General features: G+C 40.9%; 1 long non-coding RNA gene and 1 pseudogene across 1 annotated transcript in view; one reads left to right on the forward strand and one right to left on the reverse strand.

Moving 5' to 3' along the window:
- Positions 1–6,642: 6,642 nt before the first annotated feature.
- LOC103876411 overlaps positions 6,643–20,548 on the forward strand; it is a 32,080-nt gene continuing 18,174 nt past the window's right edge. The window contains exon 1 of the long non-coding RNA XR_002516216.2: positions 6,643–6,781. This is a non-coding gene — a long non-coding RNA (uncharacterized LOC103876411). The remainder of the gene's footprint in view (positions 6,782–20,548) is intronic.
- Positions 13,445–14,686, reverse strand: LOC103876410 (annotated as a pseudogene).

Consider the following 20,548-nt stretch of genomic DNA (forward strand, 5'->3'; position numbering starts at 1 on the left):
ATTAAACAATTACAAAGGAACTAAAAATCAGGCCACAGGTAGGGAAGAAATCACATTGTAGATTAAAGTTTACATTAATCTTAAGATCCAGGAGATTTTCATGGTGGTGATTTAAATGAGACAACAAAACCTATAAAATTTCATGAGACACTCTCAAGCTTTGATTAGATTGGAATAGAAGGCGATGAACTGGAAGTTTTGCTAGGTTGGTTAGACAAGATGTAGGGGAAAACCTGTTATATAGGCCATGTGAGGCCTAATAACAACCTTGGCAGAACTGTCTGACAAGGACACCAAGTGAAACGTTCCATTCAGCACCACCACTGCGAAATCTAGGACTGGTTACATGGAATTCCTGGCCTGACACAGAGAGGGTTTCCTACAGAAGCCCCATGTGGGCCAAGAAAGACACTGACAGGACTCCGTAGCATTTCCTTCACGTTTATTAAATTGCCAGCTACAGGTATACTGTGGATTGTTCCATTGTTGCATTTCTATTCTTCTCTCATGAAAGTTAAGATTCTGAAGATACACAAAAAGGCGAAAATGCCTTTCACACAGGAATCCCACTCAGGGATCCTCTTCCTGTAGTTCTGTTTCAGTAAGGGCTGCCATTGCCTCTTCCTGTTAGAATTTGCAGCAGAATCCTATGGCCTGGGAGGAGGAAATGTACTATAGTGAATAGAAAAAAAAAAAATACAAAAGCCCATAAATAAAATCCCCTCTCTTGCTTTATAACTTCAGTCAAGAGTGACTTGTGAACTAGTAGCAGAGATCAAAAGACAGTATACAGACTTTTTTCCAGAAAGAATGCTGGGACAGAATTTTTTAGCATTTCAAACACTAAAATAGACCAAAGGAATTTAAAAAAAATAATGTGCAAACTACCGTGGGCTTCAGTTAGAAGAACTGATTTGTTTTCCATAGCAGCAAAATTAGATGTGACTATCTTCAATGCTATGAACAATGGAGCTTAGCTACATAGCTCATATTTGTGCTAATTTCAGGGCATTAAAAGGTTTTTCATTGTTTTTATTGTTTCAGGCTACTCAAAAATATGCACACTCAAGTAGCTGTACTGAAAAATTATGCCATGTTTGACAAAAAAGCTCTTATGATAACATACAATTGGTATCTCCTACACTTGAAAGATTTCCTACATGTGAAGCAGTTGCTTTAAACACACACATGCACATACTAAGCTGTCCTCACTAAGAAGAGGCAAGGTCAGACTCCAAGGGGTTCCTGTCTCCTGTAGGGTTTGTCATTAGAGAACAAAGGCAAATTGCCAAAGCCTATGTATATGAATTTTCTTTATCCTCCTTTGTTTTGGTTATGAGGCCCAACCTAGTGATTTTACAAGATGCCTGCTGTGTTCCTGAGAAAATAAAATGTGCAAAGCATGCTTCCCTTCAGCTTGTCCATACCCATGGGAGACATCTTGAGTGATTAATTGCGGGATTCTTAACCGCCCCTCTCTCCATTCCTTTGGTAGTTTGGTGTTAATCACAACAAAGTTGTCCTTTCAAGTGAAAATGCTGGCAGGTCCCTTTAGGTTTTACTGGGCCCCAGAGACATTTGGCCTAATCTGAATCTGAAGCTCAATTTCCAAAATTTAATTGATCTGATTTTTTTTTAAGTCACTCATACTGCCAAAACTATAGATGACCTTTTTAAAGATTCTTTTAGGCAATTTCAGTGGTTTGGGAGAACATTCAGTGCGGAAATCTTTGTATTCTCTAAAACTGGGAGGCCTTTTTATAAACTCACACAATGAAATACATTTAGCACTAGAAGGGATCTCCAAATCATCTATTATAGGCCTATTGTTTTATCAGATAAAATTTCCATGATACAATTTTTTTGTAAATATGTATATTTTGGATAAAGTAATATAAGCATATAGTTCAAATCTCAAAAGGTACAAAACACTGGACAATGAAAAATAAATGTCTCCCACTCCCAGTCACCCAGTTAGCATCTTTGGAGGGAACCACTGTCACCAGAGATAGTCTATGCATGCTATGATATCCTTTCAGCAAGAGCTTCAGACCTAGCAAGACCAAAGAGGTCATAAATGAGTTGTATTTGGAATTAACATAAAGTAATAGTAGACCTTTTAACTTCAGTCTCAACTCTCATTACGTACTAACTTGAGCAAGTTAACTAATCTCTCTTCCTCAATTTCCTCATCTGTATGATAGAACTAATGATACCCACCAGTCAGGACTGTCAGGATTATGTGAGGTAATGTACCAAAGTCCCAGCTACGTATCTTAATGTTGACTATGGGAAAATGTAATCTTTTTTTTTTAATCTATCTGCATTCTAAATGTAGAAGACCACAGTTTCATTAAGGTAGGAATGAGGATAACTATACAAAATATATAATAAGGAAAAACGTGGAATGATGTCTGTTTGCATAGCACTATCAGTTTATTTTTCCCAGCCTTGATGAAGTGGATTGGCTTCTTCCTTAATCACTTTCATTTCATTAATAGTTGTCTTTAATCTTCTCCAAGAGCACATCACACAACCTGAAAATCAGAGGCCTCCCTGAAATCCACTACTTTCAAAGATTGTATGCTGATCATATTACTGAGAGTGTTCAAGAGGAGGGAACTTATCAGTTAATAAATTTCGATGATGCAACTAATGTGTACTAGATATTCTGCTAGGTGGTACAGAACCAAGCAAAACACAGTGGAGAAGATGGTACTAACAACTGTTCTACTTAGGCAGCCAGGAAATTGAAGGGATTGCTTTGTCTCCTAAGACCTAGAAAATCATTAGTCTCACTCAAATTTAAGAGTTCAATTGTAAGAAAATCCAATCAAACAATTTAAACAACTAAGGGAATGTACTGGCCGATGTGACTGACGAACCAAACACTGGGCAGATTTTAAGAAAACCAGTAGTCCCATAATGTCAATCAAGACCTACTTTCTTTCCACTGCTGCACTGTCTTCTGTGATACAGTTTTCATCTTAGGCTGAATGGTAGTCAGAAGCAACCGGAGTTACACTCTTCCTAGTTCATATCTACAAAAGCAGAAAGTACCTTTGAAGCAACTCCCATGGATCAGACAGGAATTTTCTTTTCCAAAAACTGCAGCAATTGGCGGGCATTGGTGACTCGGGCCTTTTACCCTAGCACTTTGGGAGGCTGAAGTGGGCAGAACACTTGAGCTCTGGAGTTAGAGACCAGCCTGGGCAACATAGGGAGACCCCATATCTACAAAACATCAAAAAAATTAGCCAGGTGTGGTGGCCCCCTCCTGTGGTCCCAACTACTTGGGAGGCTGAGGTGGGAGGATCACTTGAGCCCAGGAGGTTGAGACTGCAGTAAGCCATGATCCCGCCATTGTCCGTCAGCCTGGGTGACAGAGCAAAACCCAGTCTCAAACAAAAAGCAAAACAAAACTCCAGCAACTGTCTCCTTTATTGTCCATTAATGGTTCACATGCCTACTCTGAATCAGTCACATGGACAGAATGATGTGATAATGCTGATTAGTGTAAGACAAACAGGTTCTCTGGAGGTGGGCAATCCAACCCAAGCCATGCTCAAAAACATACTGTTTGTTTAAAGTAGAAAAGGCTCTGGATTGTGAGAAGGGATTTTACAAATGTCAGTGTGAGCTCTTGCTACTGCTTCTCTCTGCATGTCTATTCTAGGTTGCTTTTGTAGGCTGGCTCCATGTGTAAGGATTTTACTTTGGGTTTCCTCATAATTTGATGTCCATGTAGCTGAAGCTTGCCATAGAGCTCTCACACTAAATACCCATGACCCTGCAACTCCAATTCTCATCACTTACCTATGACTTTTGTGTCTCAGTGAAATTTTTTCAAACAATATCATCTAGTTGGCCTGGCCTAACCTATGGATTGGCCCTCAGAGTAAGTCTCCCCACACTGGCCCAATCATCATAACCAGGGGAGTAAGGTCATATGATATAAACATAGATGACTAGGCCCATCTGTTCAGCAGAGGAACAGATCCTTTTAGAAGAGAATGTGGGCAGAGAGGCAATTATATACATCTCTCACCAGAAAAATCCCAGGGGTGGAAATGATGGGAAGAAATAGCACCAAATTTAAAGAAAAGAGAAAAGCTGCCACTGTAATTCAAAATTAGACAATGTAACTGATCATAGATTTTTGCTATAATCGCTATTTTGGCCTTATAATCTCTGAAATTTACTTTACAGAACACTGAAACACTTCTTTGAGGATAAACATTACAGAAGAAAACAATCTTTGATCTAGAAACCTAAAAAGATATTTATGCTCATTATATCCCAGGTGCTGAAAAGTGTCAAAGCACAGCTAAATATTATGCCATTTTTGCAGACTCGGAATGAGTTTAAACACTGAAAGAGCTACCAGAATACCCCAGCAGAACATCTCAAAACAAAGCTTTCTTTCACTCTTAAGAAAATTACCAGGCCGGCACGGTGGCTCACGCCTGTAATCCCAGCACTTTGGGAGGCCGAGGTGGGCGGATCTACCTGAGGTGAGGAGTTCAAGACCAGCCTGCCCAACATGGTGAAACTCCGTCTCTACTAAAACTAAAAAAATTAGCCGGGTGTGGTGGCGGGTGCCCAGCTACTCAGGAGACTGAAGCAGGGAGAATCGCTTGAACCCAGGAAGAGGTGGAGGTTGCAGTGAGCCGAGATTGCACCACTGCACTCCAGCCTGGGTGACAGAACGAGACTCCATCTCAAAAAAAAAACAAAAAAAAAAAGGAAAACTACCTATTTGCACTTCTCGATTTCCAGGAAGGTGTTAGAGATCTTCATCCCATCCCCAGCCCAAATCTAGATGTGTTCACTGCAAAGGGAGAAGTTTTTGCATTCTCAGCAGTAGCTGTGGCTCCAAGGAAAGCAGTGTTATATCAGTATTAGAGTACACAACCAAAGCTCTGCTGGAGCAAAAGAGGAACACAGAAAGCTAGGAATAACAAATGTTTTTCTTCACTCTCATATGATTCATTCAGGCTTTCTTTGACCTACATAGCCATCTGACTGGCTACTGTTTTCTTTTCTTTCTTTTCTTTTTTTAGAGATGGGGTCTTGCTGTGTTGCCCAGGCTGGACTGAAACTCCTGGGCTCCAGTGATGCTCTCTCATGAGCTTCCCGAGCAGCTGGGACCACAGGCATACACCACTGCCCTGAACTTGATTAGGAATATTTTAAAATGTAAAATAATAGTGAAAGGATTCCCTAGTTCCCACAAACCTGGGAATGGATCGAGCTGAGGACACCAAAACTTTCTCCTGAGACATGGAAGTTGCACTGAAAGTTTTCTTGATGGTTCTAATGCATTAAGAATTAAGACTCTTGGCCGGGCGCAGTGGCTCACGCCTGTAATCCCAGCGCTTTGGGAGGCCGAGGTGGGCGGATCACGAGGTCAGGAGATCGAGACCATCCTGGCTAACAAGGTGAAACCCCTTCTCTACTAAAAATACAAAAAAAAATTAGCTGGACATGGTGGCAGGCGCCTGTAGTCCCAGCTACTCGGGAGGCTGAAGCAGGAGAATGGCGTGAACCTGAGAGGCGGAGCTTGCAGTGAGCCAAGATTGCGCCACTGCACTCCAGCCTGGGCAACAGAAAGAGATTCCATCTCAAAAAAAGAAAAAACCAATTAAGACTCTTTGCCTAGATTACTCCCAAAATATTAAAAATAACCAAATAAAGTGGAACTAAGGAAAAATATAAGACACATAGAGAAAATACTTTTCAAAAAATGTTATTTGACCTATGGCTAATTCTGATTTTAAAAGCAGTTAAACAAACGAAACACATCCTAGCGACGCTTATGACTGAAGAAACCATTGATACTTAAAAGAAGGGAAGACTTTAGACATAAAGGCAGAGTGGAATTTTTAAAATCAACATTTCATGCAGCAGCTCCACATGGCCTTCCCATGTCTCAATAGCTTTGATTTGTGGAAATAATGGTTATGCAATTTCCGCACATTGTGCTCCAATCACAGCATGTAAGCAACAATAAAAAGAAAACAACTAAATGTATTTGAAGCTGGAGATTTTGATAAGGTTTTCTTTTCACTTCACAAAGTTTGTTAACTGGATATTTTTCTAAGGCAACTGAAATATTCCTGCTGAGTTTCAGAGAGTTATACCTAAAGGCAGCAAAGTGTCTGATTTTCTTAAATGTATCTATGGCAGCAACACTAGTTAATTTAGTCATGAAAAATTAACCAAAAAGAAACTATCAGACTATAAGAATTCCACAGTTGGCAGATTGTTGGTCTCTCTCTCTCTCTCTCTCTCTGTGTGTGTGTGTGTGTGTGTGTATATATATATATATATACGCCATCTGTTTACAGAAGATGAGAAATGTTGGAGAAAATTATTTCCCTTAGGGTATAATGTTATGGCCGTTCAGAGAGAGGTCTGTGGTATTTTCAAGGAGGATTTGGTACAAGAACAAGACAGCATCAGGTCTGCACAGTCATTGGCTGAGAAAAACAAATATGATTTCCTCTAGTCCATTTTAGTTTTACTCTTTGAACTTCCAAGTGTATTTATTGTTTTTATTTTTAATGTGGCACGGATTGTTTTAAGAATCAACTTGGTTCCCTTTTTTGAAGTCCTTTTTTTTTTTTTTTTTTTAGTTTGTTGAGACTGGTTTCTAAAGTGCTCCACCTCCAGTCATTAGATGGGGGGCTACAGCTTGGAGAACACACAGTTCTGAGTTCAACTGCGGACGGGATAATGAAGGGCAGCTGCAGAAGGAGGTAGAGCTGCAGATTTGGAGGTAGGTGGCAATACAGTATTTCAAAATAAAAACTACCAAGCTTCAGATCGGTGATAAATTGTCATGCACTAAGTGTACCTGGAGAAATAAAACTAATCTCTATCCATTTTAATTCTCTCAGAAGGACTTTCCCTCTTACACATAAAATCCTGGGAATTTCCCCCTCCTCATCCAGTCATCTCTAGGTGATTAATCATACATTGGTCACTCGTCACTAGATGGCATTGTGCAATGTTTCTTGACAGCAGTAACTAAATTGGTAAAGTTACAGCTTGGGCTATTTTTTTGGTATTTTCTTCTTTGGGATGGATCTAGAGAATCTAAATCTGATCCTGGATATGTCATCATCTTTATATGTTTTATGAGTTTGGCTTTGTAAAATTTGTGTCTTCTTTGAGAGTCTTTTTCTTAGTATAACTTCCTAGTATATGAACCCAATAATTATTAGTCTTAAATGAACAATAAATTCTTCCTCTAATTTTCCTCCAAGTCACATGTACAAAAGTTTACTTACATTTACAGAAATGAAATAAAGCTCAACATATCTAGGATCTCTACCTAGACATGAAGGTAGAAAAAAATATTTATGGAAATATGCTTTATCTAAGCATGGCCAGTTGAAATCTAGATGTGGATAAGCCATGAAGATAAAGTAATATAAAAAGATCAGTTAATGCTTTCATAAAACTGTGAAATTCACAAAGGAAATATAATAGCCATAAGTAAGTAAAACTGATATAAATATGACATGAATTAGTGGTCACAGTCTTGTACTCTTCCGGACATGACAAATAATTGTGAACATTTTTATTTGTTGTGTTCCCATAAACCTTATGGTACTGAAGAATAAATTCTAAACTTCTGTGCTATCAATAAAATAGGACACATTTTCCCAAGTTATAATTATGACTTACTGACCTAAGAATTTGTAAATAATAATGATGATAAAATGAATTATTTGGAGTGAAGCTAGCAAGATAAATTACAGATAGATAGATAGATAGATAGATAGATAGATAGATAGATAGATAGATAGATAGATATGGTAGATAAATGCATAGCAGATAATACAGCATTTGACATTCCGAAGTTATATAAAAACTATAATATTGCTCTGCTCTTTTCATTTACTTATTTTAAAATCTGAAAAATTGTTTCTCTGTTTTAATTTGTTTTTTAATTTTTATTTCATTCATTTATCCATTCAAAAACATTAACCAAACACCAGCTTTGGATCTGTTCAATACCAGAGATGCAAAGATAAGTAGGATACCAAATTTGCCCTCAAAAAGCTTTTAGTCTTTTATGTTTAGCATCCATAAAGTAAATATCAGAATCATTCATGAAAGAAGGAGCAAGGGGGAAGGAAAGAGGGAGAGATGTAATGCAAAGAGTCTTAGACAAGGAAACAAGATGCAGGCCGGGTGTGGTGGCTCACACCTGCAATCCCAGCACTTTAGGAGGCCAAGGCAGGAGGATTGCTTGAACCCAGGAGTTTGAAACCAGCGTGGGCAACATAGCGAGACCCTGTCTCAAAAAAAGAACAAAGAAAAAAAGATGCATGGTTTATGGTCACAGCTCTGCCAGTAACTCATGCTTTAACCCTGGACCTCCCTCATTGTATGTTCAAATGAAATACTTTTATAGAAAAGTGCTTTGTAAACTGTAAAATGTTTTTAAAATATTAGTTTTTAAAGCTTTTTCCTATAACAAACCCAGTTTTTTTGTTTGTTTGTTTGTTTGTTTTAATAGAACTTTGATCCTTCAGGCCAGTGCATCTCCCTTTTAGTTTTCTATTTCAAAATTCCAGCTGCATACATAAAGCCCATTAAATTTCCAACTCATCTTGTAAAACAAAAATTGGACAGAAGCACCACAGTCTTCTAAAGAGAAAAGGCAAAAGGCTAACCTAAATGTCCAGTGATCACATCAAACTCTAAAACGTTGAGATGCTCTGATTATCCCCTTTCCCCCTTCTACTCTGCTGATTCTTGCTCCTTCTCTTAGTTTCTGCAGGTGCAAAATGTAATTTCAAGTAAATCTGTTACAATAAAACATGAAAGATGAAAGACCTCCATTCTGGTCCTAGGCCATTACCTCTTCCACACTTTAATGGTAGGAAAAAAACAAAAAGGGTTTGAATAGATTGCTAGATTAGGAGATTCAGTACAATATCATCTATTCTTAGACTAGCTTAATAGTTCTGCAAAATGCCTATTTTTCATTAAAGCCAGTCATACCATAATCTACAATAGATAAGTCAGAAAATGTTTTGTTTTCCACAGATTGTATACAGAAATCATTATGTAAGGAATAAGAAACCCAAATGTATTTAAGACCACAAAGAAAGATACATAGGTGGGGGAGAGCATTAGGGAAAACAGCTAATGCATGCTCGCCTTAATACCTAGGTGCTGGGTTGGTAGGTACAGCAAACCACCATGGCACATGTTTACCTATGTAACAAACCTACACATCCTGCGTGGGTTCCTTGGAACTTAAAAAAAAATAAATTAAATTTAAATTTAAATTGAAAAATTATATATTTTAAAAAAAGAAAGATACAAAAAAAGGTGTCTTTAGTCAAGTACTTGACTGGATCTAGGTGTGTGTAGAGAAGTGTTTTATCTTAATTTCCTGGTCCATTATGTCTTTTCCTGGTCCATTATGTCTTTTACTTTGTTACTGCATTAAGCTGTTTGTAGTATGATGACAGCTTACTAATAAAAAAATGATTTCTAGTGGCCTTTCTAGCGGCCGGGCACGGTGGCTCACGCCTGTAATCCCAGCACTTTGGGAGGCCAAGGCGGGCGGATCACGAGGTCTGGAGATTGAGACCATCCTGGCTAACATGGTGAAATCCCATCTCTACTAAAAATACGAAAAATTAGCTGGGCGTGGTGGCGGGCGCCTGCAGTCCCAGCTACTCTGGAGGCTGAGGCAGGAGAATGGTGTGAACCTGGGAGGTGGAGCTTGCAGTGAGCCGAGATGGCGCCACTGCACTCCAGCCTGGGCGACAGAGCAAGACTCCGTTTCAAAGAAAAAACAAAAGTGATTTCTATATTTTTAGGTTTTCAAAAATTTTTAAATTCAATTAGTTTTTTTCACCCTGCCCATCCCTCAAAATTAACTTCTAATTAAGCATTTTGGCTGAAAATGTTCCCTCAATACATTAGAATAACCCGGTTATTCCTGGGCTCAAGCTCCTGGGCTCAAGCAATTCTCCCACCTCAGCCTCCTGAGTAGCTTGGACAACAGGCATGTGCCATCACATGTGTCTAATTTTTATTTTTATTTTTTTTTGTAGAATGGAGGTCTCACTATGTTGCCCAGGTTGGTCTCAAACTCCTGGGCTCAAGGGATCCTCCTGCCTTGGCCTCCCAAAAGTGCTGGGATTACAGGCCTGAGGCCTTGGGCCCAGCCTGAATGATTCGTTTCATCCTAGAGTATTTGTTTACCTTCAGACATGGGCTATGAGAAAATCTAGAGGGTTAGAAATAAATGTTTAAAGACCAAGATACTTATTTAATATATTATTTCTTTCCTGACTTTCCCTTCATTTTTCAGGTTTATGACATTTTTGTCTTTATTTAAAATATTAATTCAAGCCAACAAGTATTATAAAAATGACATATTAGTTTTTGTGCACAAAGAACAGAGGAAATGGAATTTTACTTTGCCAGTTTCAGAGACCATAGCACTTAAGCTTCTCATCATGAGTATATTTGGATGAAAAGATAGTCTTTGTCATGAAAGTATATGCACCCACATTTAGCCATGGACAAAACTTTCCTGGAAGGAAGCAGAGATTTTTTTTTTGTTATTATTTTGGGAAAGTGTACTGAGGCATATCTCTAAAAATAAAATAGCACTTCATCAGTACTGGTCATTTTTTAGCCACGTATGACAAATGATCACATATGCTCATAAAAATCTAAAAGGAACTGAATGTTGTTCTCTTCTGAAATGGCTAAGTATCTTTCCTTTAAACTGTATTTTAAAACAAAAACAAATTTTACCACTTTGATTGAAGAAAATGCAGGAAGCCATATGGTCCCACCCAAAGTTCCTGCATGCAAAATATCATGGGGAGGAAGGTTCAAGGTGTTTTTAAGAACATAACTTTTATGTTTCTGCCCTTTAACAATGGCACTTCCTGTTTTGTCCTCTAACTATAACGAGGCTATCAAGAAAGATTATGAACTTCTCCTTTTTGCACAGTGAATAGCATGTGTATACCATCTTACCACGTGTGTAGAATTCAAACTAAGTATTGCCATTACTCAATTCTCCTGAGGTCCAACAAGTTGATCTATGGTCTCCCAACAAGGGTTGGAATATTCAGTAATTTATAGTTACCTAGTCATGAATCTGGTATTGAAGTCAACAGAATGTGCAGTATTCCTTGTCTCAAATACACATGAAGCTACATGTTGCAACTAAATGGCCCCCGTGTTTTACTAGAAGTTATTAACAACCCTTAACAGATTAGGATTCAGTGATTGCCTCCTTCTAAGGCAATTCTTTTTTCTTCTTTTTCCTTTCAAAAAAGAGAAAAAGAAAGGAAGAAAATAGGAAAAGAGGATAAAAGGAAGGAAAGAAGGAAGAAAGAAAGGAAGTGTGGAAGAGGGAGGAAAAATGAAGGAAGGAAAGAAAAGTAGAGTAGAATGGGAAGATCATGACTTCAAGTGAAAAAGAAGCTACTTTCAATAATCAGAGTACCTGTTGCTTCCCAAAATTAGAAAAAAAATGTGTTTTTAGGGCCAGGTGCGGTGGCTCATGCCTGTGATCCCAGCGCTTTGGAAGGCCAAGGCAGGCGGATCACTTGAGGCCAGGAGTTTGAGACCAGCCTGGCCAATATGTTAAAACCCCGTCTCTACTAAAAATACAAAAATTAGCTGGGCATGGTGGCGGGCGCCTGTAATCCCAGCTACTCTGGAGGCTGAGGCAGGAGAATCGCTTGAACCCGGGAGACAGAAGTTGCAGTGAGCCGAGAATGCACCACTGCACTCCAGCCTGGATGACAGTGAGATTCAGTCTCAAAAATAAATAACTAAATAAATAAATAAAAATAAATTTCTTCAGGCATTTCTTATTATAATTAATGGTTTATGTTTGGTCTTTAAAAAAAAAAATGAAAAAAGGACATGTTTTAGATGTAGATTCCAGATTGTTACCCATACCAAATGATACTGAAACAATAACACATTTGCTAAAGCAAAAGATAAGAAAAACACAAAGAATGCTATTGGTATAGCTAATACAGTGGCAAAGTTGTTAAGACTGCTAATCCCTTTTGGAAATGTGTGCAACTTGATGAGCAGATGCACAAAAGATAATAGTGGGAGATCTGAGATAACCAACGATAGTTAGAAAAGTCCATTTTTAGCAGCATGCATTCCGGGGCAGAAATAAGTGTAAATGCAGATTTTCTGGCATAAAAACTAAAGTGATTAGGCTTTCTTGACTAATATTTCTATGAATTTATAAAACTGAAATCAGACCAGCCTGGGCAACATAGGGAGACCTCGTTTCTACAAAAAAATTAAAAAATTAGCCAGGCCTTGTGGCATGAGCTTGTAGTCCCAGCTACTCGGTAGGCTGAGGCAGGAGGATTGCTTGAGCCCAGGAGGTCAAGGCTATAGTAACCCATGATTGTGCCATTGCACTCTAGCCTGGGCAGCAGAACAAGACCCTGTCTCAAAACAACAACAAACAACGAAAAAAGAAAAAAACCTGAAATCACCATAAGCAATTGTCAAAAACAATTGTTTTCTCCTTTCATAAATAGTAAACACTTTGTAAAATAATTGTGCTCTAAAAATTATCACCAGTATGGCCGGGTGCGGTGGCTCACGCCTGTAATCCCAGCACTTTGGGAGGCTAAGGCCGCCCCCTACCCCCCTGCCGCCGCTTTCTTTTAACATTATAAGCATTATATAAACATTTTAAACCAAATTACTCTTTTTGACCCAGGGTCGTGATAAGAACCATCCCGTTACGAAGCGGTGGTGTATCTATGCTTGCTTTTACTTTTTCTGGCCCCTCACAATCTCTGGCTGTTGCTTCTCTGTCGTCTCTTGGTTGTTCCTTAACAGTCTATTTTTATCTCTGTAAAATACTCACTGAAAGTACCAACCTTATTGTTACATAGTTTAAAAGAAGCCCCAGCACTAAGCCAGGCTTTCAATAACATTCCAACTTCAACAGTTCCTCCTTGCCCTCGGATATAGCTCCTTCTCACCTGTCATGGACTTAGGAACCATTGAGCCTATAAACAAGCACATTGGTATAAGTCCATAGGCCAGGTGAAGACCTAGATGGTAAAGTACATGGGCGTTGTGACCCCACTATTGACCTCCAGGCTAATGAAGGACTGACTTAGTGAGCAGTTCCAAGACCACTGAGCTCATGGTTCCCTGTGGCTGTCTCCATTATACCTCCATCATAACCTGGGCTTCAGGAGGGGCCTCTGAATTCCCCCTTCCACATTTGGAACAGTATGAGGGATGCAGCAGAGTCCAAAAACTGAGTGACCAGCTTCAGGGTGCCAATGGGGGACGCTGACAAACCAATCACAAAGTTGGTGCCATTTGCTCTTGGGCAGGAGAGGTGAGGCCCAGGTAAGAGCGGCAGCTGGAAAGTGAAGGGCAGACCTGGCTCTCAGTAACAGTAGGGATCAGACTCAAAGGGGCCGTCACGGGACATGCCCAGGTACAGGGCCTGCTTCTCAGTCAGCTTGGTCAGTTTCTCATTCAGCTTGCTCCAGTGGGCTTCAAGCACTGCTTCATCCAGCTTCTTGGTCCCAAAGTGAACCCTAATGGGGTACTTGTCTGGGTGAGTCCACAGCTCAATCTGTGCCATCACCTGGTTGGTGAGGGAGTTATTCATCAAAGAGCTGGGGTGGCCCATAACACAACCCAGGTTGACCAGCCGGCCCTCAGCCAGCAGGATGATGCAGCACCCGTTCTTTAACCAGGAACAGTCCACCTGGGCTTGACGTTCATCTTCCCGACAGCGTTCTTGTTGAGCCACTTGACATCAATCTCCATGTCAAAGTGCCAGTGTTACCATGATGGCATCATCCTTCATCTGCTTAAAGTGCCAATCGAGGATGCTGTCATTACAGCCTGTGGTGGCGACAAAAATGTCCTCCTGACAGGCCTTGTCCATGGTTGTCACCTCATAGCCCTCCATGGCAGCCTGCAGTGCACTGATGGGGTCAATCTCAGTGACAATGATGCGGGCCCCAAAACCCCTGAGGGCCTGGGCACAGTCCTTACCCACATGGTCATAGCCCACTATCACTACTACTTTGCTGGCCGTCACCACGTCTGTGGCCTGCATGATGCTATCTGTGAGGGACGCTGGCTTGCTCTTGGTGACAGAGCTGTTCACACTGATGACAGGCACCTTCAAGATCCTATTGGCCATCATCTTGTGTAAGTTGTGGACCCCAGTCCGGGTCTCTTGGGAGATGCCTCGATGCCCAACAGGAGCTGTGGGAACTTGGCGTGGAGGAATGACATTGAGGGGCCCGTCCTTTTAGTTTGCTGCCTGCTGGATGCACTACTGCTACTCCTAGTCTGTTTCTCCCTTCCAGGCGTACACTGGAATGCCAGCCTTGGCAATGGCAGTGCCGCATGGTCCTGGGTGGAGAACAGGTTGCCGCTGGACCACTGCCCCTCAGCAGCCGGGGTGATGAGGGTCTCAATGAGGACGGCGGTCTCCACAGTCCGTGTGCAGACGGCCAGCGATGCGGGTGCCTTTCAGTGGTTTGGAGGTCGAGTACAACTCCTACCCGCACATCAGGTCCAGCATCTCATCCTCTGCAGTGTCCAGGGTCTTGTGTCCCCAGGCAGCCAGATCTGTATCAGTGACTTTGCAGGGCAGTTTGTCAGACATGCTGGAGGCGCTTCTGCATGGAGGGAGGGACACAGGCGAAGGGAGCCAGGCCTCTGACTAGGGACAGACATGGCACAGGCTGCGCCGGGCAGAGCAGTTTAGGTTTTTATATAATTTCTCATAAGTAAACAGTTCATAAATTGATACTTTTGATTCATTTACAATATCAGTCAGGTCAGAGAATTAGGGAGTAGATAAAAAATATGGATACACATATATATATATATTTTTTTGAGACAAGGTCTGGTTCTGTTGCCCAAGCAGGAGTTCAGTGGCACAATCTTGGCTCACTGCAGCCTCAACTCAAGCAATCCTCCTACCTCAGCCTCCCAAGTAGCTGGAACTACAGGCATGCCACCACACCGGGCTAGTTTTTGTATTTTTTGTAGAGGGTTTACCAGAAGTAGATACATAATTTTTAAAAACCCTTTATAAGCTAAATATATAATGTGACCATGATAATTCATTAAGTTCACAAGACACTCAATGCCTAGATCATTTTATCATTAGAAATTAAGGCCAGGTGTGATGGTTCACGACTGTAATCCCAGCACTTTGGGAGGCCACGTCTGAGAGGATCACTTGAGTTAAGGAGTTCAAGACCAGCCTGGGCAACAGAGTGAGACCTCTTCTCTATTAATTTTAAAGAACAAAAAAATTAAAATTAAAAAAATTAATGTTTAAATTAATTTTTAACTGGATCTCAGCAAGTCCAGTTTTAGATGATGAGAGTTATTCTGTATTTTAATTATAGTACCACTCATTAGTTAATAAATTCATTTTCAGGCCGGGCGCGGTGGCTCACGCCTGTAATCCCAGCACTTTGGGAGGCCGAGGCGGGCGGATCACAAGGTCAGGAGATCGAGACCACGGTGAAACCCCGTCTCTACTAAAAATACAAAAAATTCGCCGGGCGCGGTGGCGGGCGCCTGTAGTCCCAGCTACTCAGGAGGCTGAGGCAGGAGAATGGCGTGAACGGGGCGGGCTTGCGGTGAGCCGAGATCCCGCCCTGCACTCCAGCCTGGGTGACAGGCGAGACCTCACGTCTCAAAAAAATAAATAAATAAAAATAAAAATAAATTCATTTTCCTCTTTGTTAAATAGAGATAATAGCCCCTACTTCATGCAGTGTTTGGAAGATTAGAATGATATAACACATGTGAAATGCTTGAGTCACAATGTCTGGTGTCTTACTAGTGTACAGTAAGCCTGCTATAAAATTACTAGTTTTAGGCCAGGCACAGTGGCTGATGGTGCCTGTAATCTCAACTTTGGGAGGCCCGAGGCAGGTGGATCACCCAAGGTAAGGGTTCAAGGTAGCCTGTAGCCAACATGGGTGAAACCCCATCTCTACAAAAAATTAGCCAGGTATGGTGGCAATGCCTGTAGTCCCAGCTACTCGGAGGCTGAGGCAGGAGAATTGCCCGAACCGGGAGGCAGAGAGGTTGCAGTGAGCGAGATCGTGCCATCGCCTCCACCCTGGGCAACAGAGCAAGACTCCATCTCAAAAATAAATAAATGAAATGACCAGTTTGCAAATAATTTACTGATGATAGCAAGTAATGATGATGCCTGTTCTACAAGGGTTCCTAAGCTTCCTAGAGGTTTCTAGTTTTACCTAAACTAAAGGTAAGCCCCACCCTCCCCACCTCTCTTGCTCCCCTGGGGAATGCAATTTTCATCACAGAAATGACATGCTAGAATTCCAGCGTCCTGCCCAGAATTACAGGATGTCTACAGGGCCTTCAGATTCCCCAGCTTATTCCTCCAGTAACTCTTTCTTACTTACAATGTAGTTCTTTTTTTTTTTTTTTTTTTTTTTTTGGAGACCAGAGTCTGGCTCTGCAATAGCCCAGGCACAATGCAGTGGCTCAATACCGACTCACGAAACTCGCCTCGGGTTAACACCATTCTGCCTCCCAGCTCCCCTAATAACTGGGACTGCAAGCGCCCTCAACAGGCCCGACTTATTATTATTATTATTATTATTATTTTTTTTTGTATTTTTAGTAGGGGCAGTTTCACGGTTGGCCAGGATGGTCTCGATCTCCTGACCTTGTGATCGCGCCCGCCTCAAGCCTCCCAGGCTCACTGGATAGGCGTGACCCGCGCCCGGTATGCTTACAGTAGTTCTAACATTGTTCCTCAGTAATTCTTGCTTAAGGTGTGTGTGGAGCTTGAAGGGGTGACAGCCATCCTTGGCTTCAGTGCTGGCTCATGCCTGTAATCCCAGCACTTTGGGAGGCTGAGGCAGGCAGATCACTTGAGGTCAGAAGTTTGGGACCAGCCCACAGCCCAGTATAGTGAAACAACTGTCTCTACTAAAAGTACAAAAATTAGCCAGGGTGACAGGGGCCTGTAGTGCCAGCTACTTGGGAGGTTGAAGACAGGAGAATCGCTTGAGCTTGGGAGGCCGGAGGTTGCAAGTAGAAGCGCCACACTTTAGCCTGGGCAGAGTGAGAACCAGTAAAATTAAAAGAAAAGAAAGAAAAACCACCCTTAGTTATTTGAAATGCTTCTGAAGAGAGAGAACTCACAAAGTGGCCACTGTTTTTATTTGACATTTGCTCATTTTGCAGTGAAAACTACACCTTAAGTCCTTAGAATATCACTTCAAGGTGTAAGTTTTTTTTTTTTTTTTTTGAGACGGAGTCTCGCTGCTCATGAGCTGGAGTGCAGTGGGCGCATCTCGGCTCACTGCAAGCTCACGCCTCGGGTTCCGCCATTCTCCTGCCTCCCAGCCTCCTGAGTAGCTGGGATTACAGAAGCCCACCACCCGGCTAATTTTGTATTTTTAGTAGAGGCGAGGGGGTTTCACTGTGGTCTCGATCTCCTGACCTTGTGATCCGCCCGCCTCGGCCTCCCAAAGTGCTGGGATTACAGGCGTGAGCCACCGCGCCCGGCTGGTGTAAGTTTTAACGTCAGTTATATCTCAAGTGTAAAATTTGGCCCTACAGAGTTTGATAAAATTGTAAAATGCAATTTGGATGTTTAGGGACAAATTATCTGTGCTAAGAAACACAGAGAATTAACAAGCTATAAAAATTACAATAGCTAGAAATTTGCAGTAGATTAGGATTTGATGGGGATCCATGGTGATGTTAATTAGGAACAGCAAGCCCCTCCCACAAGCTCATCACAGGAATACCTTAGATTGAGGCAGGCTTAGACCATTTTGACCTTTGATCCTATCTCCTCCTACGAAGACAGAGGGAGATTTATTTAAGGGAAAGCAACACTGGTATTCTTCTTTGGACCTAGAGCACCTTGAAGAGCTGTTGCCAGGGTAAGTCTTCTTATGCTCCACCCACCCTGGGTTTAAGGCGTATCATTACTGGGTTTAAGGCCGGGGAAAGGATATTTAGTGCCTCTCTGACGTGACTGTGTATTTCTGTACTATTTAAGCACTTGAACTTGATGTTGTGGGGTTGCACCTAACCAAGATTCAAGGATGGTAGAGTGCTTCTGGTGTATTAATGAACTATTTTGTTGAAGATGCAAATTTCTACAGAATGGAAACTGATAATCCAAAGAAAAAGTTTGTCAACTTTGAATCTAAGATTCATGTACCTTGTCCACATTCTCTCATCCAACCTCCTTTCTCATTAGCAGAGAAATAAATCTAGGAATGACTAAATCTAGTAACAAAATAAGTGTTTGGCACATAGAAAACTAAATTACAGATATTAATATATACACAGGAGATCATTTATTTTAAGCTTAAATTATTAGATCTATGTTTTTAAAAGCAATTCAATGTGAGATGAAACAAAACTGAGGTGACTGATTTCTTTGCCATCTCTAAGCGATGTGGTGTTCCGTCTAATAGCTTATGAGTCAGTAGTGTGGTCCACATAATTTAATTGTGAGAAATCAAGTAAGACAAAGACTATAGATTTGATTTGTTCCTCTCAATGTTGCTTTCAATTATGAGGGTCTAGATTCTAGGATCATGCAGAATATTGGATATATGACACAATTCTCAGGCAACATTATTTGAGGCAATAAACAAAAGTGCAAAAAACTTGTGTCTGTTTTAACTTCCCTGATAAACTTTTTTTTTTTTTATTTTGAGACACAGTCGCTGTGTCATCCAGGCTGGAGTGCAGCGGCACAATCTTGGCTCACTGCAACCTCAGCGTTCCAGGTTCAAGCAATTCTTGTGCCTCAGCCTCCCAAGTAGCTGAGACTGTAGGCACACACCACCATGCCTGGCTAATTTTTGTATTTTTATTACAGATGGGGTTTCACCATGTTTATCAGACTGGTCTTGAACTCCTGGCCTCCCTCAAGTGATCCGTCCGCCTCAGCCTCCCAAAGTGCTGGGATTACAGGCAACTTTACATGAACTTTTGAATTCAGAGAAAAAGGAAACAATAACAACAACATTTTAGCTCCTTCTGTGTGAAATACATAATTTTGACACAGATAGTAGTGCATATGTCTATGCTGATGGTTCATAACATCACAGTAATTTGCACAGTGGATGATACACTAAAGTCCTTTGGTTAGCAGCTTATAAATAGTTTGAGGCTTGTGTGAGGCTTGTGTGTAATTCTGTAAAAAAAAAAAAAAAGCATTTTAATCAAGAAAGATTTTCAGGCTGATAAGAAAATGGAACTAGTAAAATATTAAATCAGTAAAATGCATAAAATCGTAATGAAAAAGATATACTGCTAGCATGACCTCATGTCTTTAAAGTGATCATTAAATCCCAAATACCTAAATTACGTGATGAAGGAATATAATCAGAAAAATTAAGGGTTAAACTGAACACTAAAAATTTTTCTAGGCCAGGAGCAGTGGCTCACACCTGTAGCCCCAGCATTTAGGGAGGCCAAGGAGGCTGGATTGCTTGAGCTCAGGAGTTCAAAACCAGCTTGGGTAACCTGGTGAAACCCAGGCTCTACAGAAAGAAAAAAAAAAAAATTAGCTGGATGTGGTGGTGTAGGCCTGTAGTCCTACTTGGGAACCTGAGGCAGAAGGATCACTTGAGCCCAGGAGGCCGAGGTTGCAGTGAGCCGTGATCATACCACTGCACTCCAGCCTGAACAGCAGAGCCAAAACCTGTCTCAAAAAAAAATTTTTTTCTACTCTAAACGAGTCCTTTAGAAGCACTGATTCAAACTGCAAAACCCTTTTATGAAATGGTGAAACAGAATAATATTACATGAATGTAAAAGGACATTAGGAAGGACAAGAGATGATGAAAATAAATGCAGATAAATTTCCATACAATGTAAAGTATGCACATTAAAACTTTTAAAAAGCATGTGCAGTTTTCACAGTGCTAGCCTTAAAAGTTGAAGAATCAAAGGTAATACAAAGAGAAGTTGTACAATACAGAGACAAAGCTGTGGTCATTAAATAGTACTTAATACCTTCTGGGAATCTTACATTGAACACTGAAAATGGGTAAAAAATGTTCACATCCTGGTTTATATTATATATCCTCCACTGGAATTGCTTTGTAGTCTTAAAAAAAAAGTTAATATGTTGCACCTTGAGATTAGCTGTGGCAAGGGTATAATTTTAAAAATAAAAGAAAATTACTTACAGGCCCAGACAGTTCTGTAGGCATTTTAGGTCAGTGCCAACTTTTAAGTGTACTGGGAGGTGTCCAGTCCCTGGGATAGAAGCACAGATTCCAGGCTATTGGAATGGCTGAAGTGTAAATTAACTCTGTTGGTGCAAACTCTCTTCCAGCTCAAAATATTCTCAGCTCGGTCAGGAGATCGAGACCATCCTGGCTAATAGGGTGAAACCCCGTCTCTACTAAAAATACAAAAAACTAGCCGGGCGAGGTGGTGGACGCCTGTAGTCCCAGCTACTCGGGAGGCTGAGGCAGGAGAATGGCGTAAA

The sequence above is a fragment of the Papio anubis genome, chromosome 10, assembly GCF_008728515.1.
Source record: "Papio anubis isolate 15944 chromosome 10, Panubis1.0, whole genome shotgun sequence".
In the NCBI taxonomy this organism is placed as follows: Eukaryota; Metazoa; Chordata; class Mammalia; order Primates; family Cercopithecidae; genus Papio; species Papio anubis.